We start from the raw sequence: 24,083 nt of genomic DNA on the forward strand, positions 1-24,083 counted from the left end.
CTTTATTTTCTCTTTTTAGATATTTTAAAAAATACTTTAAATACTGTTGATTTATCAACAATCACTTCCATAAGCTTTTGAGTTTTAATTTTTTCTCCCCCTCCCTCCCCAAGATGGTGCACAATCTGATATAGGCTCTACATATACATTCCTTCAAAGAGGACCAACCAGTGACATCATGGGGTGGGCTTGACTTGTGCTTGAATTGGATTTATGGAAAGGTGGGAAGGGGCCAGGTAATGAAGGGCTTTAAAAGCCAAACAGAACTTTATAGTAGGTTTCTTCTCATCTACAAGTCTACATACTATGGATTTCTTCTTCTCCTTGGAAGGAGAGGAAGACCTTGACATATCATTTTTATATAGTCATTGCTTGTTAAGTGTTTGCTGCTGCTGCTACTGTTACTGTGGAAAATGGATAATGATGGTCAAAGATGGATGATCGTGAACAGTGTTATGGTAATGGTGGTGGTCATATTAGTAAAATATTTATTTCTCAGAACACATTCAATCATCTCTAAACTGCATGGCCCAAATTAAATGCCATAATGGTTCTAACAAAACAAGTTTGAAAAAAAATCCTAAATATTTCCAGTCAAAAAGGATGAAATGATCATTTTGCTGACTCCAGTTATCCATTTTTACTGAAATACCAGTGGCAAACTTCTGCACCTCCTGGGGTTTGTATGTTTCATAAATATTAAAGGTCATGTATGCATTCCATTAATAGCTAAATTCATAACACTGCCAAGTATTTTTCAAAGCTTAAGAAAATTGCTAGAGTAGTCAGACTGTGGTTCCCACACTATATATGTTTAGTTCTATGAGATGCATTTTTTTTCCTTCTTGCTTTGCCTCTGTTGCATGCTTGTAGTATTTCAGCCTCAATGGTGTCTAGCATCCAGACTCTAGTTTCCATTACTTATATGACATATCTTGTGGGGACTTAAAAATTAATGCATATGTCTCTGCAATTCTTATGACATTTGTTCATGGAAACTCATCTCACACTCTGATTTTGAAAAACACTAACATCATTGCAGGCCTAGTGACTGGGTCTGTCTGACTCGAGCAGCAAGCCTGGTTCTCTCACTTCTCACATTCAATGCATATTATTTGGCCGATGGCTTAGCTGTTTTTCTCCGGTTTGCCTGGGCTGAGGTCTTATGTTCCATCTGATATTAGTAAGTCATGTGGGTGATATCTCCATTGCAAACCGAGTAAAGATTTATTAGTCTACTTAAGTGAGGACTTAATGAAAAACAATCCATTTCCTTCTCATGTTTCAAAGGGTACCTGGCTTCTTAAGGCTGTAAATCATAGTGATTAGTGATTCTGTGCTTTTCTCATATGTTATTTACTGCCGAATTCGTGATAACGGATGGCCATGATTTTCATGCTACTGGTATTCGTGGAAGCCCAGCTTTGCAATCGTTCTTCAGCACTGCAAACACATGGAGCAGCCTCTGGGTAACAGAAATTTAGCAGTCATACCTACAGTTTTGCTGTTGCATCTGCATCCTACATTCCCAGAGATGTTCAGAAAAAAGGAACTAGATCTTTTCGAGGGTCATCTACCTACACATTTCAGTGCAAATGTGTGGCACTTTGCCAACTGCTAGGGAGATCTGCATAAATGTGGCATCCAATTTCCATTTGTCTCAACAAAGCCCTGGGCCAAAGGAAAAGAACAGCATAGGAGGGCATAATTTCTCCAAGTTCCCATAGAGAACATTTAGCTCTTGTTTTCCTTAAATGTTTCCCACTATTTCGCAATGCTTGATTACTTCAACAAACAGACTCAATGGGCTTAATGGTGTGAGTGAAGGTTCCCAGTAAGGGGTCTCTTGTCATGCCAAAAGCGACCTTGACTTTTCACTCACTTCATGCCTCTTGAGGTCTCTAGGTGGCACAGTAGATGGAGCACTGGGCCTGGAGTTAGGAAGATCTGAGTTCAAATGTGAACTCAATACTTTCTAGCTGTGTAACCCTGGGCAAGTCATTTAACTCTCTTTGCCTCAGTTTCCTCATCTGTAAAATGAGCTGGAGAAGGAAATGGCAAGCCACTCCAGTATCTTTGCCAAGAAAACCCCAAAAGGGGTCATGAAGAGTCAGACATGACTGAAAAACAACTAAATACATGTGCCTCTTGAAGTCTTTTAGGTGTAAAAAGATGCAATGCTTGTGTCTGCAGTTGGTATCGCACATTACAGGGATATCATAGGGAAATGGAGCTCCTTTGTCAATTTGCCCCAAAACAATCAACAGTTAAGGAAGGTGCAGTGATAATGTCCTAGGTCAGAGAGACTAGTATGTTATAGTCAAATGTTCAAGACAGTCTCACTCTCTCAAGTTTGATCATGCAACGACAACAAACCAGAGTCCACAGCTGACTGATAGCAGGCAGCATGGTATCTTGGATGGGGGACTGGGGGCTGGGGAGGGGGGATTTAGAGTCAGCATGACTTTTTTTACACCAGATAGGTGCATCTGGGTAACACTGGTTGCAAACTGCCTTTCCTGGAGAGAATTTCTACAATGGGAGTTTCCCAAATTTACAAAGTACTTTGGGGTATAAATTACTTAAAGCGCATAAAGTATTTTATATGTATTATCTTTTTTAGCCTTAAGATCAGGGAGGTGTGTATTATTAATATCATTTTAGAGAATAGTCTTTTTTACAGAAATCAAATGCCTTGCCATGGGTCATGCCCTACTCTTAGACGCAGAATGTCAACCACAGTCTTCCTTACTCCAAGTCCAATCTAATAATAGAAACTCTTTGACTTCTCTGTGCCTTAACTTCCTCTTTGTAAAATGAGACAGTTGGACTCAGTAGCCTCTAAAGTTCCTTCCAATTCCAAACCAAGGATCCTATGACTATCTGATTTTTAAATTTGTATCCTAACACATTGTCTGGTACTTCAGTAAGTTGCTTAATAAATGCTTGTTAATTGATTATATCCATTTGTGTATAAAACCCAGCTTCTGAAATCTAACTACCTACCCCCCAAAGCTGATGGAGCACGGTTACTATACAAGGGTAAGTTTTGCTCAGTCCCTCTGACTGAAGTTTTAAAGAAATTCTACTATATTTAAGCAACAACAAATCAAATAAACATACTAATTTTGTATATCTGTAACAGCGACTTTTCTGGCCCCCATTGCCTGAAGGCCAGGTGTGTTACATTTCCAGCCCTCCTCAGGATCTCTGGTGCCTTTAGGGGACTTGGGTGGGGTGTCTTTGGTTTCTATCTTTGCCTCAAACCTCCCAATTAGGTCCACAAATGCACTGGTCCCAGTTATGCATTTAACAGTAGGATTAGATTTTACAAAGGTATAGCAAGAACAAACTTACAATCACTCCCCCAACATTTGAGGGCATAATCTTATCTCCAACATCTCCCTGGTCTCTGGGGATCAAAGACTTAGTTTCTAAATAGCTTTAGTCTCAGCCAGTTTCAAGTCCAAAGCCCCCCTGGGCACATGTCCCCAGATGCTGGCTTCTTAACTCTTCCCAGCGAGGCTTCTATCAATATTTAAGCCTGGAATCTTGGCTCCCAGCTCAAGGTTTGAGTTCCCAGGTCCAAGACCCCACTCTGGATATCTAGAAGTGAAAAGGACAAACAAAACAAGACCAAAACTGCAAGTTGGACATTTGAAACCATGGAGCCTAAGAGGAAAGGGAAGGTAGTCTCAGGCCCTTTCCCAATTACTGTATTATACCATTCACTGAGGGAATGAGTCCTTCAACTCTAGACACTTCGGAGAGACAAGCAGAGAGACAGAGAGACAGACACACACACACACACACACACACACACACACACACACACACACACACAAAGACAGAGAGATAGAGAGACAGACACAGACATACACACACACAGAGACAGAAACAGAGACAGAGAGACACACAGAGTGTGACAAAGAGAGAAATGAAGACAGAGACAGAGTACATCCCAGGCTGGTAGTTTTAAAGATGGAACCAGTTCTGTCCATGTAGCCAGTGGAAAGAGGCTGCTCCCACCTGTGCAGTAAACCAACAATATCTTCGCCCAGAAGTAAGTCTCTGGCATCTCCCAAGTGGATGACTCCATCTTAGGTGATTTTGTCATGGCTCTAAGGTGAACTATCCTAGCACTGGGCCCTCATCTGATCTAGCTTTAATTTCTTGTCAGGCTTGAGTCTTCCATCAGAATGAGAGAGGAACCATATGGGCTCCTTCAAGTCTCAGCTCCAGTCCCACCTTCTGCAAGAAGACTTTCTCAGTACTCCTTAATCATAGTTCCCTCCCTCTTAGATTACCTGCCACCCAATTTATCTAGTATATAGACAGTAGTTGTTTGCATGTTGCCTTCCTTTTGGGCTTTGAACCCTGTGAGAGCTGGGATTTTTTTTTTTTACATTTCTTTGTATCCCATGAGCTCTGCACAATGCCTGGTACACAGTAGGTGTTTAATAAATGTTACTTGACTGACTGACTAAGGAGCTTCCTTGAAGATCCTTTCACTCTGAGACCACAAGACTTCCATGGATCCATCATCTCCTTGATATGGCCATTCCTTCCAAGAGTGCAGCTCTTTTACATTTAAAGCTATTCTTGCTTTCTCACCCTGAGCATCTCTCATCCTCCTCTCTACGCAGGGGATGGACTTTTTCTTGCCATTGCATAGAGACCAATGTAGCCTTGGGGCTATCCATCAGTGATCCCTCACTTTCACTCTGTAATTGGCTCACCACCTTTCCCAATCGTATTTACCCTGGATAATGACTTTTATGTCAAGTCATAGTGATAAGCCCAATCTGGCCATTAATCAGACACTTTTGTCATCATCATAGTAGTAGACAACTACAATGTTACATTTTACCTTCAGACAATTTGGAGTCAGGAAAAACCTGGGTTCACAGGCTCTTTGAGACGCTTACTAGCTATGTGATGCTGGGTAAGTCATTGCTGACCTCGTGATTCTTCCTCCACTAATGAGGATAATAATAACATCTACCTTACAGGGCTAATAATGTAGGGTTGGTGTGTGGATCAAATGAGATAATATAGGAAGTCTCAGAGAGCTTTGAAATTATGACCTATTTAAAAGCCACATTCAAAAAGTTCCATCACAAAGATCTGTTACATTTAAATTTTATCTGATGTGCTTTCCCCCCATTCTCTGGCAGTTTGTGTATCACTGTCCTTGACATAGACCAGATAGAGCTATTAAATCCTTTCAAGAGAACTGGTAGAGCCCAAATGCAGATTAAAGATACTTTTTCTTTATTTTTTTTTGTCTGTTTTCTTTCACAGAATGACTTACATGGAAATGTGTTTTGCATGACTACACATGTATAACCTATGTCAAATTGCTTGCCTTCTCAATGAGAGGGGGAAGGGAGAGAGGGAGAGAATTTGGAACTTAAAATTAGAAAAAAGAAAATATTAAATAAAAAATCCTTTCAAGAGCTGTTGAATTCCACCCACTTAGTCCTCTACCAAACACGTACTGCTCTGGTTCCTTTGATGTTTAACACTGATTCCCCCAAATGGAGATGCTTTTATCAGCACACAAAAAAAGTAGCGCTTCCTAGTTCTTTCTCCCAGGAAAAGTGTTCATTCTTTTCAGGCCTTTTTAGGAATGCCTAAACATAACAATTAGATTGCATTTAAAATTTCTCTAAACAATGTTCTGGAAATTACTAAGTGGAGCCAAAGTTTGGGGATGATAGCCAAAATAATCTGCTGACATTTGACATTCAGAAAACTATTGCAGTCGGTATGATAGAATAGCTGTTGTGTGTCATAGTACAGTTAATTCCCAATTATCCCTAGATGTGTTTGAGGGTGGTGAGAGGGAAGAAGATGTATATTGGGAGAAGCCTAAAAGGTTGTTAGCTAAACCAGTTGAACCAGCTGGGTAAAACGAAATTCTGCCATGAAGATTCCGCAGGTCATAGTCAGTTAATAAACATTTATTAAGCTCCTGCTATGTGCCAGTCACCATGCTGAGCCCTGGGGATATACAAAAGAGGGCAAAAGACAACCCTTGCTCTCATGGCACTCAGTCTAATTAGATTATGAGTTGGAAAATGCCTTTGAGCATCTCACCTAACTCCCTCATTTTACAGAAGAGTCCCAGAGAGGTGGTAGGAGTAGAAATAGTTGTAGTGGTACTCATAACAGTGGTATCCAGCCAATCCATAAGCATTATTAAGGGTCTACTATGTGCTAGGCTCAGTTAATACAAAGATAAACAGAATAGTTCCTGCCCTCAGGAAGCTTAGAATCTATTAGGAGAGGTAACATGTACATATAACCTTGACTCATTCATGAGGTAAATGTCCATACATACATAAGCATATACAAAATAAGTACAAAGCCAGTGGTTTTTAATAATAATAACTGATATTATGTATCCCTTTAAGGTTTGCAAAATGTTTTATATTAGTAACTCCAGATAGCACCTGGTGAGAGCTCTTAAAGGAGCAATAGCCCCAGATACCAACCAGGTCCTGAATTCTTACCTAGGAATAGGAAGTCCTAGGGTCCTTGTGCCTCAGCCAAGAACAAAAGTAGAACATGTCTTAAAGAGACAGCTTATTTTTCTCCTCTAGCCCTGGGAGAGCCAGAGGCTATCACAAGTTCCAACCCTGGGGTAGAGTTCTCAGCAGGCAGGAATTTTGGAGGGGAGCTAAGTGGTACAATGGACAGAGGACTGAATCAGGAAGGCTTACCTTTTATGATTTCAAATCCAGCCTCAGACACTTACTAACTGCGTGACCCTGAGCAAGTCACTTAACCCTGTTTGCCTCAGTTTCCCCATTTGTAAAATGAGCTGGAGAAGGATATAGATGTAGTAGCTTTGCCAAGAAACTCTCCTCCCAAAATGAAGAGTGACTGAACAATAATAACAAGTAGGGCTTTTAGAATGAGACTGCAGAAGGGAAGAGGGAAGAGAGGGGTTGTGAGAGGGGTCCAATAAGCAATGATATCCAGGATGGGAAATGGAGAGAAGAAAGCCACTGTAGGCTTTTCCCGACACATTCCAAAAGGTCAAAGCATTGCAGTCTGGCTTCAGTATCAGGCCCCCACTCTGCTGAACCCACTCTTTCATGTTTCCCTTCAGTAGTCTGGATAATCAAGAAATGAATAAATATTTCCATTTTTTGTGGGATAGAATAAATGACCTTATATATTTGAATGCAATTAATCAGCTCTCCAGCTAGAAATTCAGGAAGTCATGAGTTATAGTTTCTACTTGGTGACCGGGAGGTAGTATCTGCATAGCACCCCCATTGCCACTGGCACATGAAGTTGTGAAACCGTGAACCATATTCAAGTCAACTCTGCCGTTGTTCCTGGATAGGGCATGTCAGCCTATGCCTACCATCCCTCCCCACTTCTCCTTTCTCCTTTTGTAATTTTCAGAACCACATTCAGTGGTCCTGGCCCTTCTAGGCCATCTAGGCCTTCTAGGCCTTTGTATATCGTCTCCCCCGTTAGAATTTAGGGGTCTTCAGGGCAGCTACAGTCTTCGCTTTTGCATTTATATTCCAAGGTCAGATCTCCTTCCCTAAGGTCCAGTTGGAGCAATACACAGCCTCACAAGAGTTAGGTGGTTCCAGCTAGTTAGCTATCTTCTCATCAGCTCCCCTAGGAGCCTCCCTCCTATTCTAATCCAGCTCACTTTGACCCCCTCTATCCCTCTTTCAGGTTGTGGAATCATAAATCAATTCTTTCGTTGCTACTGGAAAGGGTATCACTCTATCCTCAATTCACTAACCATTCCAATAACTTTTCAAACCAAAATAGCTGCGGTAGCCACTACTCTCCTATGAATGTTGTCTCTGCATCTTAGAATATAAGATCCTTGAGGGTAGAAATGGTCTTCACTTTTGTATTTGCATACCTAGCCCTTAACTTTTTTCATTCATTCATTCATTCATTCATTCATTCATTCATTCATTCATTCATCGTAGTGCTCTGAGGCACTATGAGAGAAGCACCAAAAAGGTTCTGTAAGTCTAGCCCATTTGTACTCCAGGAAGTAAGTAAACTCATACATTTTAGAGTGAAGTTCAACCCTGAGTATTGGATAAAAGAAAAAAAAACCAGGCTTTTTACCAAACAATTCAGTGACCCTCAAACCCCATCCTTTACCCTGAGCCTTTGAGTTCAGTCAGAAAATGAGCATTTATGAAGTGCTTACCAAGTCCCTGGAACTGTGCTAATTACTGGGGATAAAAGTCAAGAAAAAGGCAGAACAGGCTCTGCCTTAAAGAGCTTACATTCTGATGGGAGAAGCCAACAGATAAAAGGGGAGCTGAAAAGTGGGGTGGAGAAGAAGGTCCTCAGGTTGGGGCAAGGTGGCTAATTTTGGAGATTGAAGGATGTTTCATCTGAAACCTTTCCTCCAAATGGAAGTTCTAGGAAGGGTAGAACTCCCCAAAAGAGAGGAGAGATCCACAGACGATTAAGGTTTTGCTTTATTTAGAAATAACCTCTATATTAAATCCCATTGCCTGTATGGAACTGAGGAAGGCATCAACACAGCTGTTTCATATTTTTTCCAACCAAAAAACAGTGTCGCAATTTTATAAACAGTGTATTGTATCTGAAAAACTCTGGGGAAAAAAGATTAAAAAACCAGCTCTTTTTTGTTAAGCAGTATTTTTTACATAGTCTCCTCTGAGGGGGTGCCTTTGAAGGCTCAGGCTGAATCACTCATAGCTCTGGCTTTTCTCTCCTCAGCCCTCAGCCTCAGGTAGAGCAGAACAGCTCTTCTTTTTGGGGGGGGGGTTTCAGAGGTCCACAACCCTGTTCTGAAGGGGTGCACTTACAAACATCGTGTGAATAGGCATTCATCACATTGCCGGAACCCTCTAATTTGCAGGAGGAACCTACCTGCTGACAAATGACTCAGCATGTTAAGAGTTAACTGATTCTGGGACTCTGATGTTATTGGTGAACACACCAAAAATCAGGGAAAGGAGAGGAAAGAGCCAGATCCTGCCAGCTGCTCCTTGTCATCCCACTCTGATTGTAAACACCGCTCCAATAGTCCTTGTCTTAAGGAGGGGGAAGGGGGAAGGGGCAAGGGGAGGATGACAAAAAATGACTCATTTTTACAGTCTTCCACAACTAAGGAAGTCCTTTGAAATCAAATGGTTGCACCTTGTGATGTGGCATGATAGATACAGTATTAGCTTTTGAATTAGGAAGACCTGGATTCAATTCACACTTCCTGGCTGTGTGACCAAGGGTAAGTCAATTATCCTCTCTCAGCCTCTAGTTCCTCTTCTTTAAGAGAAAAATAATACTTGTTACTTACTTTCAAGTTTTATTGTGAGCAGGGGTATGCTGTAAATGTTTAACAACCAGCTCTCCCCTCCAAAAAAGGATGTAGGTAGGATAGACTTTTAAGTTGAATCTGCACTACAGTTATCCCTTCTACATCTTGACTTTCTCCATTGCAGTTTTGATATATCGTGGATCGCCATAAGAAATTAAATGGGAATTTTTTGGGGTTTTGTGGAAGCTGGAAACAACATGCAGAGGCCAGCAGATAACACAGAAAAAGTTTAGGAACTCAACATGCATAAAATATATGTATGGTATTGTATAATATCAACTCAGATTTTATAATAAGATCTGTAAACACCCCATAAAAGAAAAAGAAAGGGGCAGCTAGGCGGTGCAGTGGATAGAGCACTGGCCCTGGATTCAGGAGGACCTGAGTTCAAATCCAGCCTCAGATACATAAAACTTACTAGCTGAGTGACCCTGGGCAAATCACTTAACCCCATTGCCTAGCAAAAGAAAAAAATTAGACTTCTTCTGTGGTATGAAGGGAGGGCCAAAATTTTTTTGCAGATTTCCAGATCACAACCCCTCCCCCACCACACACAACCATTCTGGATGCAGCAAGGATAAATGTATTAACATTTTTTCTATCACTTTCTTAAGTCTACAATCACCAAAACAATGACTCAAGCCCTGATTTGTAGTTTTGCCATTTTCCAAAGGGTAAATGTTCAAATCTACCTTTCCTGACCTAGTCTCTCTGCTGACTTCCAGTCTTGCGTCTCCAACGGCCTTTCAAATATGTCGAATTGGAAGTCTAGTAGGTATCTCAAACTCAATATGTCCAAAATAGAACTGATAGCTAATCTGGGTATTTATAATAGTCAGAATAGCTTATTCATTCAAAATGATTCTTAAAACAATGTTGCTGTTACCGCATGCAATGTTCTTTTGGTTCGGCTCATTTCACTGTATTATTTCATGCAAGTCTTTCCATGTTTTTACTAAGATCATTGAGCTCATCATTTCTCACAGCACAGTAATATTCCATCACAATCATATACCACAAGTTGTTCAGCCATTCCCTAACTGATGGGCATTCTTGCAATTTCCAGTTCTTTGTCATCACCAAGAGAGCTGTTATAAACATTTTAGAACATATAGGTTCTTTTCCTTTTTCCCTAATCATCTTTGGAAACAGACCTAGTAGTGGTATTGCTGGGTCAAAGGGTAGTTTGATAAGTTTAAAGGACATGTGAAGAAAGACAGTATCTGCAACCAGAGAAAGAACTGATAAATAGAAGTATGTATAGAATAATTTTATACACACATACATCTATTTGTGTCTAATGGTAGCCATCTCTAAAGCAGGGTGGGGGGAGGGGAAGGAAAAAGAGGAGAAAAAAATTACATGATAATTTTGTATATTTGAAAGGAATAGCAAGTTGCGCATATTAGATTTGCAGTTTCATGTATAATCATCTTTTTTTATTGTACTATATTATGAAAATGCTTATTTTATTCCATAAATATGTATTAACATAATAAAAAAAGAGAAAAATAAAAACAAAAGAAAGAGACCTCATTATCTTTCCCCTTAAACCTTTCCACTCTCCTACCTTCCCTAATGTAGAGGGCAACACCATCCTCCCAGTCTCTCAGGTTTGCATGACCTGGGAGTCATCCTAAATTCCTCACTATCTCTTACTTCCCATGTCCAAGCTGCTTCTAAGGCCTTTCAGTTTCATCTTTGCCGAATCTCCCAAATCCACCTCCTTCTCTTTCCTCTGTCACTGCCAACCCTCTAGTGCAGGCCTCATCACCTCATGCTTGGATTATTGCAATAGCTGCTGGTGGGTGTGCCTGCCTCAGTCCCTCCCCACCCCAATCCAGTCTCCATTCAGCCACTAAGGTGGCTACCTTCTCTTCCCCCAATTAACTCCAGTGGCTTCCTATTGCCCCTAGGAGCAAATAGAAAGTGTTCTGTTTGGCATTCAAAGCCCTTCATAACCTTCCCCGTCTTACCTTTCCAGTTTTCTTACACTTTACTCCTTGACACGTATTCTTCGATACAGTGACACTGGTCTCCTGGCTGCTCCATGAATGAAACATTCCATCTCTCATCTTCAGGCATTTTCTCTGGCTGCCCCCCACGCCTGAGATGCTCTTCCGCTCTGCTCTGACTACTGGCCTCTTCCTTTAAGTCCCAAAGAAAAGCCTTCCTTCTACAGGAAGCCTTCCCCAACCACTGTTAATTCCCATCTCTTCTCCCATTTAATTATTTTCTATTTATCCTGAATATAGCTTGCTTTGTGTATGTTTGTTTGCATATTTGGCTTCCCCCTTTAGACTGTAAATTCGTCATGGGCAGGAACTGACTCTTGCCTTGTTTCATATCCGTGCTTAACATGCTGCCTGATACATAGTAGACACTTAATAAATATTTATTGATGGATTCACTGTTTGATTAAATGGAAAAAATTATGACCTTGTGGGCTTTGAAAGATGGGAAAAGCCATCAAATATCCCTTTGCAAAAGCTAATTGATGGTAATTGGTTGAATGATGTTAGGGCAGTTAGATCATATTAAGGCAGTATTAACTGGCATATTAATTAATTAATATTAATATTAATTGATGTGGAGGGGACACACTGATGACCAGCTTATCTTCTAATGGAGGAGGCTACAGTTATCCCTTCCACATTTCAGGGGTTAGGGCCATGGTGCCCCCACGATCTGGAAAATCCACATAAAATATTTTGGCCTTTCCTTCATAGCAGAGAAGAAGTCTGAATTTTTTTTCTTTTTCTTTTATGAGATGTTTACAGTACCTTCTTGTAAAATTTGGGTTAATTATTTATTTGGTCATAGGCTCTGGGTCATCTTCAGCTTCCACAAAACTCCTGAAAAATTCCCATTTAATTTCTTATGCCTACTCTGGATCTATCAAAACCTCGATGGAGAGTCTCAATGTGGAAAGGATAACTGTATACCAGGCCAAGAAGGGTGTTTTGGTCTAGGGGTGAAAGGTCACAGGAGTGGTAAATGAATGCATAAGGGAGCTGATCGGCATGTCCTTCATAGTGGCTTGAATGCACTTCTCTCTATTTCTATTAATTTAAAAAATATATTTATGTGTCTATAATTCCGATTGATGCCTTACTTCTGGAGGGATGTTAGAGATACTAAAGCCTAAAAAGTGAGATATTCCTAAAGTTTAGATGGACCCTTCATGTCAGGAGAGAGTAGAAAGGCTTCTTATAGGAGGTGGGATTTCAGCTGAGACTTGAAGGAAACCAACTTGATTTTAGGTACATACTTCTTACAATGTTAAGAAAAGATCTTGTTATTCCTATTTTTCCAGTGTTTTGAACAGAAATGAGTGTTATGTCTTGTCAAAAGCTTTTTCTGCATCTAGTGATATAATCATATGATTTTTGTTTTTCTTGTTATTAACATGGTCAATTATGTTTACCATTTTCCAGATATTGAGCCAGTCCTGCATTCTTGGTAGAAATCTAACCTGTGCATAGTATGTTATCTTTGTAATATGTTACTGTAGACTCTCTGCTAACATTTTATTTAAAAATTTCACAACAATATAATATTCTTTAGGGACATTGGTCTTTTCTCCCTCCTCTGGTTTGTGTATCAAGACCTATCTTGTTTACATTGATGATGATGATAGCTGAATTTAAGTAACTGTGGTTTGCAAAGTATTTTACATGCATTTGAATCTCATAATAGTCCTGTAAGGGAGGTTCTATGGGTTTTACATTGAAATAGAGTGCTGCACTTAGAATCAAGAAGAGTTTGGTTCACATCTTGTCTTGAGCACTTATATAGATCTTAAACGTTCTTGGGGTGCCTCTCACTATCTATCTTTGACACCCTCTAGTGATCAGTGCCCCAGTTTCATTTAACCAATTAACATCAATTAGCTATTTACTAAGATGGGGCAGCTAGGTGGTGAGCAGATAGTGCACCAGCCCTGGAATCAGGAAGCCCTGAATTCAAATCTAGCCTCAGATATTTACTATCTATGTGACTCTAGGCAAGTCACTTGACCTTATTTGCCACAGTTTCATGTGTAAAGTGATCTGGAGAAGAAAATGGTGAATCACTCCATATCTTTGCCAAGAAAAACCCACATGGGGTCACAAAGGGTCAGCCATGACTGAAAAAACAACTGAACAACATTTACTGACATGATATAGAAAGAACAGAACTCACAAAAGATTTCTCCCAACACCCAAAAGTACAATTTTGCCTATATTACCTTAGTCTCCAAGGAGGAATGTGCTCAAACTTAAAGCAGTTTCCCCACCAAGTTCACTTCTGAATGTGGCATAGCAGATGGATAAAGCAGTCCCTCTTATGAGATCTAGCATCTCGACTGCTGGGCCAGTCTACTGCTGTGCTGGGTCCCAGTCACTCCTTGGACTGTGCTAGCAGATTGTACTGGAATGGACTCCTCTCACTGACTTCTTCTGACTTTTTGAAGTTCACAAGGCTACATCCTAGTCCATTCCATTCCCAGTATTCCTTCACCTAGGACAGGAAAGAATAGACCCAAAAGGTTCAGAGGCAAAAGTAAGGCTATGTGTGTTCATGACTTCTTCTTGACCAGACCTCCCTACAGGTACTGATGCTACCTCTCTGAGCAACAGTGGGGCTCTGAGTGGCTCTGAGTAAGAGAAGTCCAAAGGCCCACCCTCTACCCACAAGTCCCTAGCAGCTTTGCTAGACACTAGGAAAGAAAAAGGGCTAAGCTGCCATCATAGAAGTCTTTTGTATGCAGCCAAAGTTCTGACTCTGCAACCAATCAAAAATATGTTTCTTCATTATGTGAATAATGCAATGAAAAACATCAGAGAATAATTGCTCACAGCATGAGGTAGGAGATTGGGGCTTTCCATTATATACCATCACACACTTCCAGAAGTAATCTCTGTAAGCCTCCCCATGTGGTTTGGCAGCAGGATGGAGCTCCTGTCACACTGTCCTCCATTATACTTACTATTGCATAACCCACTATGGGAACAATTTACTTAGTCTCTATTAACCTCAGTTTCCTCATCTGTAAAATGGGGTATAGGTTAATACCTATAGCACCTACCTCACTGGGTAGTTCCTAGGCTCAAATAAGATAGTATATATAAAGAATTTTGCAAAGTGTTGTATGGAGCCAACTATAATTATTATTATTATTCCTACTTTTACTGTTTCTTAAGCAGCTGCCATGTGCAAAATTAGTTTCTAAATCAGTTAATTCACTTGGGTGCCTGCTCCTTCATTTGAGAAGCATGGATTTCTCCATACCTTAAAAGATTGTTTAATGAGTCATTTTAAGCCAATAATAACAATAATGATGAGTACTCATGGCCAGCCTTCTGGTAATCCTCTCTAGACTTAGGGTGGTCCATGGAAGACTCTTAGCCTTTCTAGCTTGATAGGACCTGAGAGAATTTGGAAAACCAGAGGCCTTTCCCTGAAGTGCTCAAGCACCAGAGTAGGCCATAGGGCTCTTACAGAACATTTAATGAATGTTTCTTGAATTGAACTGAAAAATCTGATGTCATTATCTCTAGCAAAAAAAAAAAAATCTAACTAAAAGGAGGAAGTAAAATGTAGCTCCCTTGATTCTTCGACAGATTTGCTGTAATGATGCCACACCTTTTTAATGTGGAAAATAACTCACAAAGTTCTCATTCACTGCTAGCCATGTCCCTAAACAACATATTCTCAAGGGAGGCTGTGGCTGAATTCCCTGTCATCATTGCTTTTGAAAAAATGATTTGCTGAGAACCCTGGCACCCTTCATATAAAGTCAAAGAAAATGAAGGAATCATTTCCCGAAAAATACTTTTGCTGCCAGACTCTTCCCGCGAGATTAATGGTTCCAGTGAAAGGCTTAGCCAAAGGAATTGTGTATTTTCTCTCCCTATGAACAAACCTTTAACTAATTATCTGCAGATGTGCTGAAGAGCGTGCACAGAGCTAGAAAGCCCTCATTTAGCTACCGCTCTCAATTTTAATGGAATTCTATAGGACTCTTTAGCATGCTTGGGAACTAAGAGTGAACATTCCCAGACACAATTCTGTCCAAACTGAATACTGTGGAAAACTAATGCAATGTATGCTGAAGTTGCCATATCGACTTGAAAACAATCATCTGGATGTCCTTCAACTGTTGCTTTGGAGGGTGGAAGTGGTCTAAGCAATCAGGATGTTCATGCTTATTACCCTGATAGTAATAATAGCTAAATAAATAGCTTTCTGAAAATTTAAGTAAAATCATTCATTCCAAAGAACTGAACACACAATTTGGAAAGAGGTACCTGTGTGTCCTGTGTGTGTGAAAGGGGAGGCTTGTCAGAGACAGGAGCCCATCTATTTATTCCATCCAAGAAAACTAATTACTCTAAAGAAAACATCCAGTTCAGGAATGGGGAAAGAGATGGGGCAGAGGGATAGGAGAGAGTGAAATGGAGGGAGACCTCTCACCCATTTGAATCATCTACGGCCAATGAATTGCATCCAGGATTGAGTAGGAGAAAATGAGCCAGCTGGATTGCATTGGGGAAATTGTGCTGTGTTTTTAGTGACCCCAAACTTTTTCCTGCAAGAAAGCTCAGTTTTATAACATCAATATTTCTCTTGTGATGCTATATAGTTGTGAAACATAGAATATCATAATTCTCAAGCAATCAAAAAGCAGATTAAGCAAAGGGCAATGGAAAGATATATGGTAGGCATGAATAGATTGTAATGTATTAGCAATGGAGAAATGTATGTAAGTAGTAGTAATATATATATTATATACATCCACATACACACACACACATATATATACATACAGATGCACATATATATTGTCAAATATATGCATGATGAGAAAAGAACATAGACCATTCATGTAATAGGAATCAGAGATAGCTACAAGATAGTCCTAGTCCAAGAGACTAGGTGAAGGAACCTTTCACCTGGGAAGCATTTGTGAGAAGTGAAGGATGAGAATTGCACAGGGTAAGGAGTCATGGATGGGAGGTGACCTGCACCTTTGAAGAGAATCTTTGCATTGAGCTGACTTGGCAGTGAATGGAAGGTGAGTAACTCAAACATATCTAATCCTTCTATAACCAACCTTAGCTCTAGGATCTCATCAACTCCTATTTTGGCCCAGTAGGTGGGACCAGAGACTGGACATGCACAGAGCTTTGCCTCCTCCTCTATCCTCCCACTTCCCACCACAAACACATAGTCAACCTCCTTCTCAGCTATTAAGGTAGCCTAGGCAAAGAAGCAATATCTAATTAGTTAATTAGATTATTGCCCTTGCTAATGTGGAGGATCTGACAATTTAATGCCCTGTAACTCCACTCAGTACTTCTGTACTTCTGAGATGTAGGCTGTCTAGACTAAATCTTCCTTCCCTGACCACCACTCCATATTCTTTTATAGCCATCCATGTTGGCCCCATGCCTCCAATGCCCCTACCCCAATCTTCTCTGCTCTTCCATTGTGCCCTCTGGCTCCCCTGCTCTGTTATTAACAAATAAAACTCCCCTTCCTATTACACCAGTGCCCTTGCTCTTCAAATTATTTTGTATTACTTTATGTGCACATATTAGTTCCTTCTATTAGAATGTAAAGATCCTTGAAGCCAGAAACTATTTTTTGTATTTGTCTTTGCATCCCCAGTGCCTAGCAAGTGTTTGGCATGAGGGGTTGCTTAACGAATACTTAGTTGAACTGAATTTAACTGATTAGAGTACCCACATCAATGACATCATCCTCACTGCGGCTTGGATTACTAAGCTTCCAAAAATGGGCCCCCTGCCCTTGCTCATCTACTACATGAAATTCAAATGAGTTTCAATTTTCTTATTTGGTTGTTGACATGGACATATAACTTAAGTCTCGCAAAGTCTGAAATAGGTCTGTGAGCCCATCAACCTTATTGGTTCTTCCACGATAAAGAACACTACCTCTCCATGACTGCCTTTCCTGGACAACTCTTGCTTATGTGCTCCCATAATGCAGCCATGTTCCACCCAAAATGTAGAGGACTTCCATGCCTGCTCTGAAAATTGTGATGCTAACAATGACATGGGGAGGGCAGTCAGGCTGTCTACTTATCATCCCTTTCCCCCACCAAGTAAGCAAGTGCATCTTTTTATTTGATTAGACATTTCTTTGATGACATTTTAGGCAGCTAGGTGGTGCAACTTGGCATGGGAGTCAGGAAAACCTGAGTTCAAATCCAACCTTAGTACCTGTGACACTGGACAAGTCACTTAACAATTGTCTGTCTCAGTTTCCTCTATGGTAACATGGGGCAAATAATAGCATCTTCCTCATGGAGTTGTGAGGATCAAATGAAATAATATTTGAAAAGCACTCATCACAGTGCCTGGAACATAGTAGGTATTTAATAAATGCTCGTTCTCTTTCCTTTCCTACTATAGGAGCTTTATAATTTCCTGAAGGCAATTCAGCCCGCTCTCCTTCTATTTAATTCTGGACCCATCTCAATGCCCACTTGTTCTGTCTCACCCATCTACATATAGTGAACAAAGCTGTCTAGCAAATTCTGGTATTCCCAAACATGACATGCTTGACTTAAGAGCTGTCTGTGTTGACCTAAAAATCTTACCCATCCTAAAGGATGTCATGTACCCATTCTGGAATAGGGTAAAATATTTTCCCCTTTGTCCACTATAAAAAGTCAATTCCTGGAGAGGATCATGTTTTTAGAAGGATTTCAGGTGTTTTTGACCCTTACTTATCTGGAAGGAATGTTTACATTGACAGAAGGTTCAACCCCAAACCTGATTGCATTTCAAAACTGATCTATTAAAAAATAGAGAGTTGGGGGATTACTAGGGCAGAATGTTAGCTTCTTTGTCAGATACAGTCACAGTATTTGTTTTTGCTCAATTACTTTTCTTTGTTAGAAGGTAGAGGTGAGTCTGGAGGAAGGGATTCCTAGAAATGATTGTGATGTAAAAATAAGGGTCACCAGTTAAACATATTTTAAAATTATCCGTTCAACTCCAGACACAAGCATGGCTAATAGGGCAAAGGGAGAGAATGCTGGAACCGAAAGAGTTCCATGATCAAGTACCAGAGAGTAGTAATATCTGCGGTCTCACTTCACACGGTTTAGCAGCATGATAAAAAGGGGTTCTGTTTCTTTGAGGGGGCAATAATATTTTTACTCATTAAAAACATTCTCATTCCAAGGTTTCTACCAGTATTCAGTTGGTTTGGGGTCTTTGAAAACAGTATAAATGTTCCAGGTGCCCTGGCCCATCCAGCTTTGAATTTTTGTCTTACACTACGCTGTTGGATTTTGATTTTGGGTTTTTTAAAGTGAATTTACTTTAATTCAAAATCTTTTTTAATCCAATCCAATAAATATTTGTTAATCACCTACTAAGTACCAGGCATTGTACTAAGCACTGGAGATACAATTAATAAAAAGAAAGACAATCCCTGCCCTCTAGGAGTTTACTATCTAATCTAATTCACTAATCTAAAAATCCTACCCTTCATAAGACAAGGATGCTGCACTCTTGCTTTTCCCATACAGTATCAGGTCTGAAATTCCTTTTCAATTATCTAGGACCTTCCTCTGCCTCCTTGAGAAGCTCATTTGTATTTAGGTGAAAGTCAACCAATGAACAAGCATTTATTAAGCACCTATTGTGTGCCAGGCAGGGTGCCAAATGCTAGAGATACAAAGAAAGCCAAAACCAGTCCCTGCTCTTGAGGAATTCATAGCCTAATGGGGGAGATGATATGCAAACCACTACGCACAAACAAGATATATTCAGGATAAATGGGAGATAATCTCAGAGGGAAAGTACTAACATTAAAACACTAAGGGGATCTGGGAAAGGCTTCTTGAAGAAAGTGGGAATTTAGTTGAGCCTTGAAGGAAGCCGGGGAAGCCACAAGGCAAAAATGAGGAGGGGGGAAATTTTAGGCATAGGGGACAGCCAGTGAAAACGTGTGAGTGTCTTGTATGAGGAAGAGCAATGTCACTGATGGTGTAGTACATACAAGGGAATAATGTGTAAGGAGACTGGAAAAGTAAGGAGCTGGCTTGTGAAAAGTTTCAAAAGCTAAAGATTTCACATTTGATCCTGGAGATGATAGGGAGCCATTAGAGTATATTGAGTAAGGGGGGGTGGTGACATGGTTAGACTTTCACTTTAGGAAAAACTGAAAGCTGAGTGGAGGATGTACCAGAGCCGGGAAAGACAGGGAGCCCAATAGCTTTCTATTGCAATAGTCCAGGTGAGGGTCTTCACCATGGTGGTGGCTGAATCAGAGGAAAGAAGGAGATATATTTGAGAAATCCTGCAAAGGCAGGAAAAAAAAAACCTTTCTATCACTGCTATAGGCTGGTCTTTTATCTTCCATTTCCTTCCCTTGACTTTTTGAGGGGATTCCAGCTATCTTTAGTGTATTTATTATTTTTCCTTGGCTTCTCGTGTAAAAGAATTTACAGGGCTATATTCACACTTTCTGGTAAGTGAGTTGGGTTAGGCTTTTCTTCACAGAGACCAGTGAAGCCACTCTGTGCAGTCAGAGCTTACTATGGACTCCAAGTGAGGTAAAAAGTTATTGGTCTCAGGTTCCCTTTTGCCTCTCCCTTCCTTTCTACATCAACTCTGTTATAGCAAAAAGGAAAAAAAAAGCTTACCTTTATCTGGAGAAAAAAAACCCGTTATCAAAATGCAGACAACAAATAAATAAGGTTTAAACAGAGCAGGAAAATCCTGAAGGCAGTGGTACCATTTGGTTAGGCAGTGTTGAGGTAGAGGAGAGGGTTGAAGAAAAGGATAGCTTCATCATGACCCATAGCATGTCTCAGAGCACCACCATCATATACATCCAGGAAAATAGTAAATTCCAGGGATTCCTCTGTCCTCCTTTTCTATAAGCTTTCCAATCCTTCTTCCAAATGGGAAAACAAAATTTCTTATCAGCTCCCTTGCTAATAAGAGGCTATGCTAAGATTTATGTTTGCCTCGGTTTCCTCAACAGTAAAATAGAGATACCTACCTCCCAGGGTTGCTGTGAAGATAAAATGAGACAATATTTATATATCACTTTGTAAACCCTTAAAGATCTAGATAGATATGATGATAATGATGCTGATCATGGTGGTGGTGGTGGTGATGATGCCTGGGGCAAGAGGAGTAGGGGAAGAGTGTTCATTTCTTTGGTAGAAGGCTGAAGAACCTTTTTCTTTATCTTTTTAAATTTAACTTCAAGTCCTCCTCCATCCCTACCCCTCCCTCCTTTTAGCCAATGCTGAATATTTAGTTTTTGCTACATTAACATCTTCTCCCATGCATTTTCTCTGCTCCTCACAATAACCTACGAAATCTGGCAGAATGAGAATTATCATCCTTGGTTACCTGTTGAGGAAACTGAGACACTGACTCCTCCTCCCCCAGTGCCAAGTTTCAATGACTTGTTCCAGGTAGCACAGCTCATTAATGAAAGGGGTGGGGCAGGTAATATCAATGGCTCACATTTGTAGAGCAATACAAGGGCCACAAAGTTATTCATGGTTGTGGCACAATCATTGTCTTTCAGAGGTGGCAGAACCTCAGGGATTGGCTAGTCCAATCTATAGCCAAGTAAAACTACTCAATGAAAAAAGCCAGGAAGTGGTCATTCAGCCTTTTCTTTCTTCTTTTTTTGTAACCATATTTTATTTTTTTCCCCAATTACATGTCAAGGCAATTTCTAGCATTCATTTTTACAAGATTTTTGAGTCTGAAATTTTTCTCCCTCCCCTCCCCTCTTCCTAAAATGGTAGGCAATTTGATATAGGTTACACATGTGCTATCATGTAAAACATATTTCCATATTAGTCATAGTTGTGAAAGAAGAAACAGATCAAAAGGAAAAAACCCATGAAAAAGAAGTGAAAAAAGTATGCTTCGATCTGCATTCAGAGTTCACAGTTCTTTTTCTGGATGTGGATGGCATTTTCATTTGTGAGTCCTTTATCCTTGCCTTGGATCATAGTGTTACTGAGAAGAACTGAGTTATTTCATACTTGCTCATCCCACAATGTTGCTGATACTGTGTACAATGTTTTCTTGGTTCTGCTTGTTTCACTTTGCATCAGTTCATACAAGTCTTTCCGGTTTTTCTCCATTACATTCATATACCATAGCTTGTTCAGCCATTTCCAGATTGATGGGCATTCCCCAGTTTCCAATATTTTGCCATCACAAAAAGGGCTGGTATAAATATTTTTGCACATTTGGGTCCTTTTCTCTTTTTTATGGTCCCCTTTGGGATATAGACCTACTAGTGGTATTGCTGGATCAGAGGGTATGCACAGTTTGGTTGCCCTTTTGGGCACAGTTCCAAATTGCTCTCCAGAATGGTTGAATCAGTTCACAATACCGCCAACAGTGTGTTAGTGTCCCAACTTTTCCACATCCTACCCTACCTTTTCTGTCATATCAGCCAAACTGATAGGTGTGAGGCACTACCTCAGAGCTGTTTTAATTTGCATTTCTCTAACCAAAAGTGATGTAGAGCACTTTTTCATATGGCTATAGATAGCTTTGGTTTTTTCATCTGAAAACTGTCTGTTCATATCCTTTGACCATTTATCAGTTGGGGAATGGCTTGTATTCTTATAAATTTGACTCAGCTCTCTGTATATTTGAAAAAATTGAGGCCTTTATGAGAGACACTGGCTGTAAAAATTGTTTCCCAGCTTTCTGCTTACCTTCTAATCTTGGTTGCATTGGTTTTGTATGTGCAAAAGCTTTTTAATTTAATATAATCAAAATTATCTATTTTATATTTTATAGAGCTCTCTATCTCTTGTTTGGCCATGAAGCTATAACTCACTTAACTTCTTTAAGAATTTGGATGCCATATCACTTGGTGCATATGTGTTTAGTATTGATATTACTTAATTGTCTACAGTACCTTTTAGCACGATGTAGTTTCCATCCTTATCTCTTTTAATTAGGTTTATTTTTGCTTTTGCTTTGTCTGAGATCAGGATTGCTACCCCTGATTTTTTTTTTTTACTTTCAGCTGAAGCATAATGGATTCTGCTCCAGTCCCTTACCTTTACTCTGTGTGTATCTCTCTGCTGCAAGTTCATTTATTGTAAACAACATATTGTAGGATCCTGGTTTTTGATCTACTATGCTACGCTATGCATTTCTGTTTTATGGAAGAATTTACTCCATTCACATTCACAGTTATGATTACTAACTGTGAATTTCCCTCCATCCTATTTTTCCTTCTGTTTGTCCTCTCTCTCCTTTGACCCTTTTCTTCCTTGATAGTGTTTTACTTCTGTCTGCCACTTCCCCCAGTCTGCCCTCCCTTCTGCCAGTCCTGTCTCCCCCCCACCCCCCGCTTTTCTTAATCTCCTTCCCTCCTACTTTCCTGTTGGGTAAGATAGATTTCTACATTCAACTGACTGTGTATATTATTCCCTCTTTGAACCAATACTGATGAGAGTAAGGTTCAAGTGATGCCCATCACCCACCCTTCCAACTTTCCCTCCACTGTAATAGGTTTTTCGTGCCTCTTCATGTGAAATAATTTACCCCATTCTACCTCTCCATTCCTTCTGCACCCAGTGTGCTCCTCTTTCTCATCTTTTCAGGTCATTCTCTCAAATTCACCTTATATCCAAACCCCCTGTCTATATATATATATATATTCATTCTAGCTGTACTATTACTGGTGCAATTTTTAACAATTAAAAGTATCATCTTCCCATGTAGGGATGTAAACAGTTCAACTCCATTGAATCCATTATATTTTCTTTTCCCTTTTTCCCTTTTTCAGCTTCTCTTCGGTCTTCATATTGGAGGTCAAATTTTTTTGTTCAATTCTGGTCTTCTCCTTATGAAAACTTGACATCCTTCTATTTCGTTGAATGACCATTTTTCCCTTTGAAGTATTACGCTTAATTTTAGCAGGTAGGTAATTCTTGGTTGTGGTCCTAGTTCCTTTGCCTTCTGGAAACAGAGGTCTGTTCCATGACCTCTGATTCTTTAATGTGGCAGCTACTAAGTCCTGTATAATCCTGATTGTGGCTCCCCAATATTAGAATTGTTTCTTTCAGGCCACTTGTAGTATTTTTCCTTGACCTAATAGTTCTGTAATTTAGCTACAATGTTCCTTGGAATTTTTATTTTGGGATCTCTTTCCTGGAGGGATTGGTGGATTCTTTCAATGCCTATTTTGCCCTCTGGTTCCAGGATATCAGGGCAGTTTTCCTTGATGATTTCTTGAAAGATGTTTCCCATATCTTCCTCTTAATTATGGCTTTCAGGTAATCCAATTATTCTGAGATTATCTCTCCTGGATCTATTTTCTAAGTCAGTTATTTTTCCAATGAAGTATTTTACATTTTCTTCTTCTTTTTTTCATTCTTTTGAATTTGTTTGATTGAGTCTTGATGTCTCATAGAGTCATTAGCTTTCACTTGACGAATTCTAACTTTAAGGAGGTGTTTTCCTCAGTTAGTTTTTGTGCTTTCTTTTCCATTTGGCTAATTGTACTTTTTAAGAAGTCATTTTCTTTTTTGAAGCTGCTAACTCCTTTTTCATAATTCTCTTGCATCACTCTCATTTCTTCTGCCAATTTTTCTTCTGCCTTTCTTACATGACTTTTAAGCTCCTTTTTCGGCTCTTCCATGAGTTCTTTCTGGGCTTGAGACCACTTCCCATGTTTCTTTGAGGTTTTGCTCATAGGTGTTTTGGCATTG

The sequence above is a fragment of the Phascolarctos cinereus genome, unplaced genomic scaffold (genome assembly GCF_003287225.1).
Source record: "Phascolarctos cinereus isolate Bilbo 61053 unplaced genomic scaffold, phaCin_HiC Scaffold_7;HRSCAF=346, whole genome shotgun sequence".
NCBI classification, from domain to species: domain Eukaryota; kingdom Metazoa; phylum Chordata; class Mammalia; order Diprotodontia; family Phascolarctidae; genus Phascolarctos; species Phascolarctos cinereus.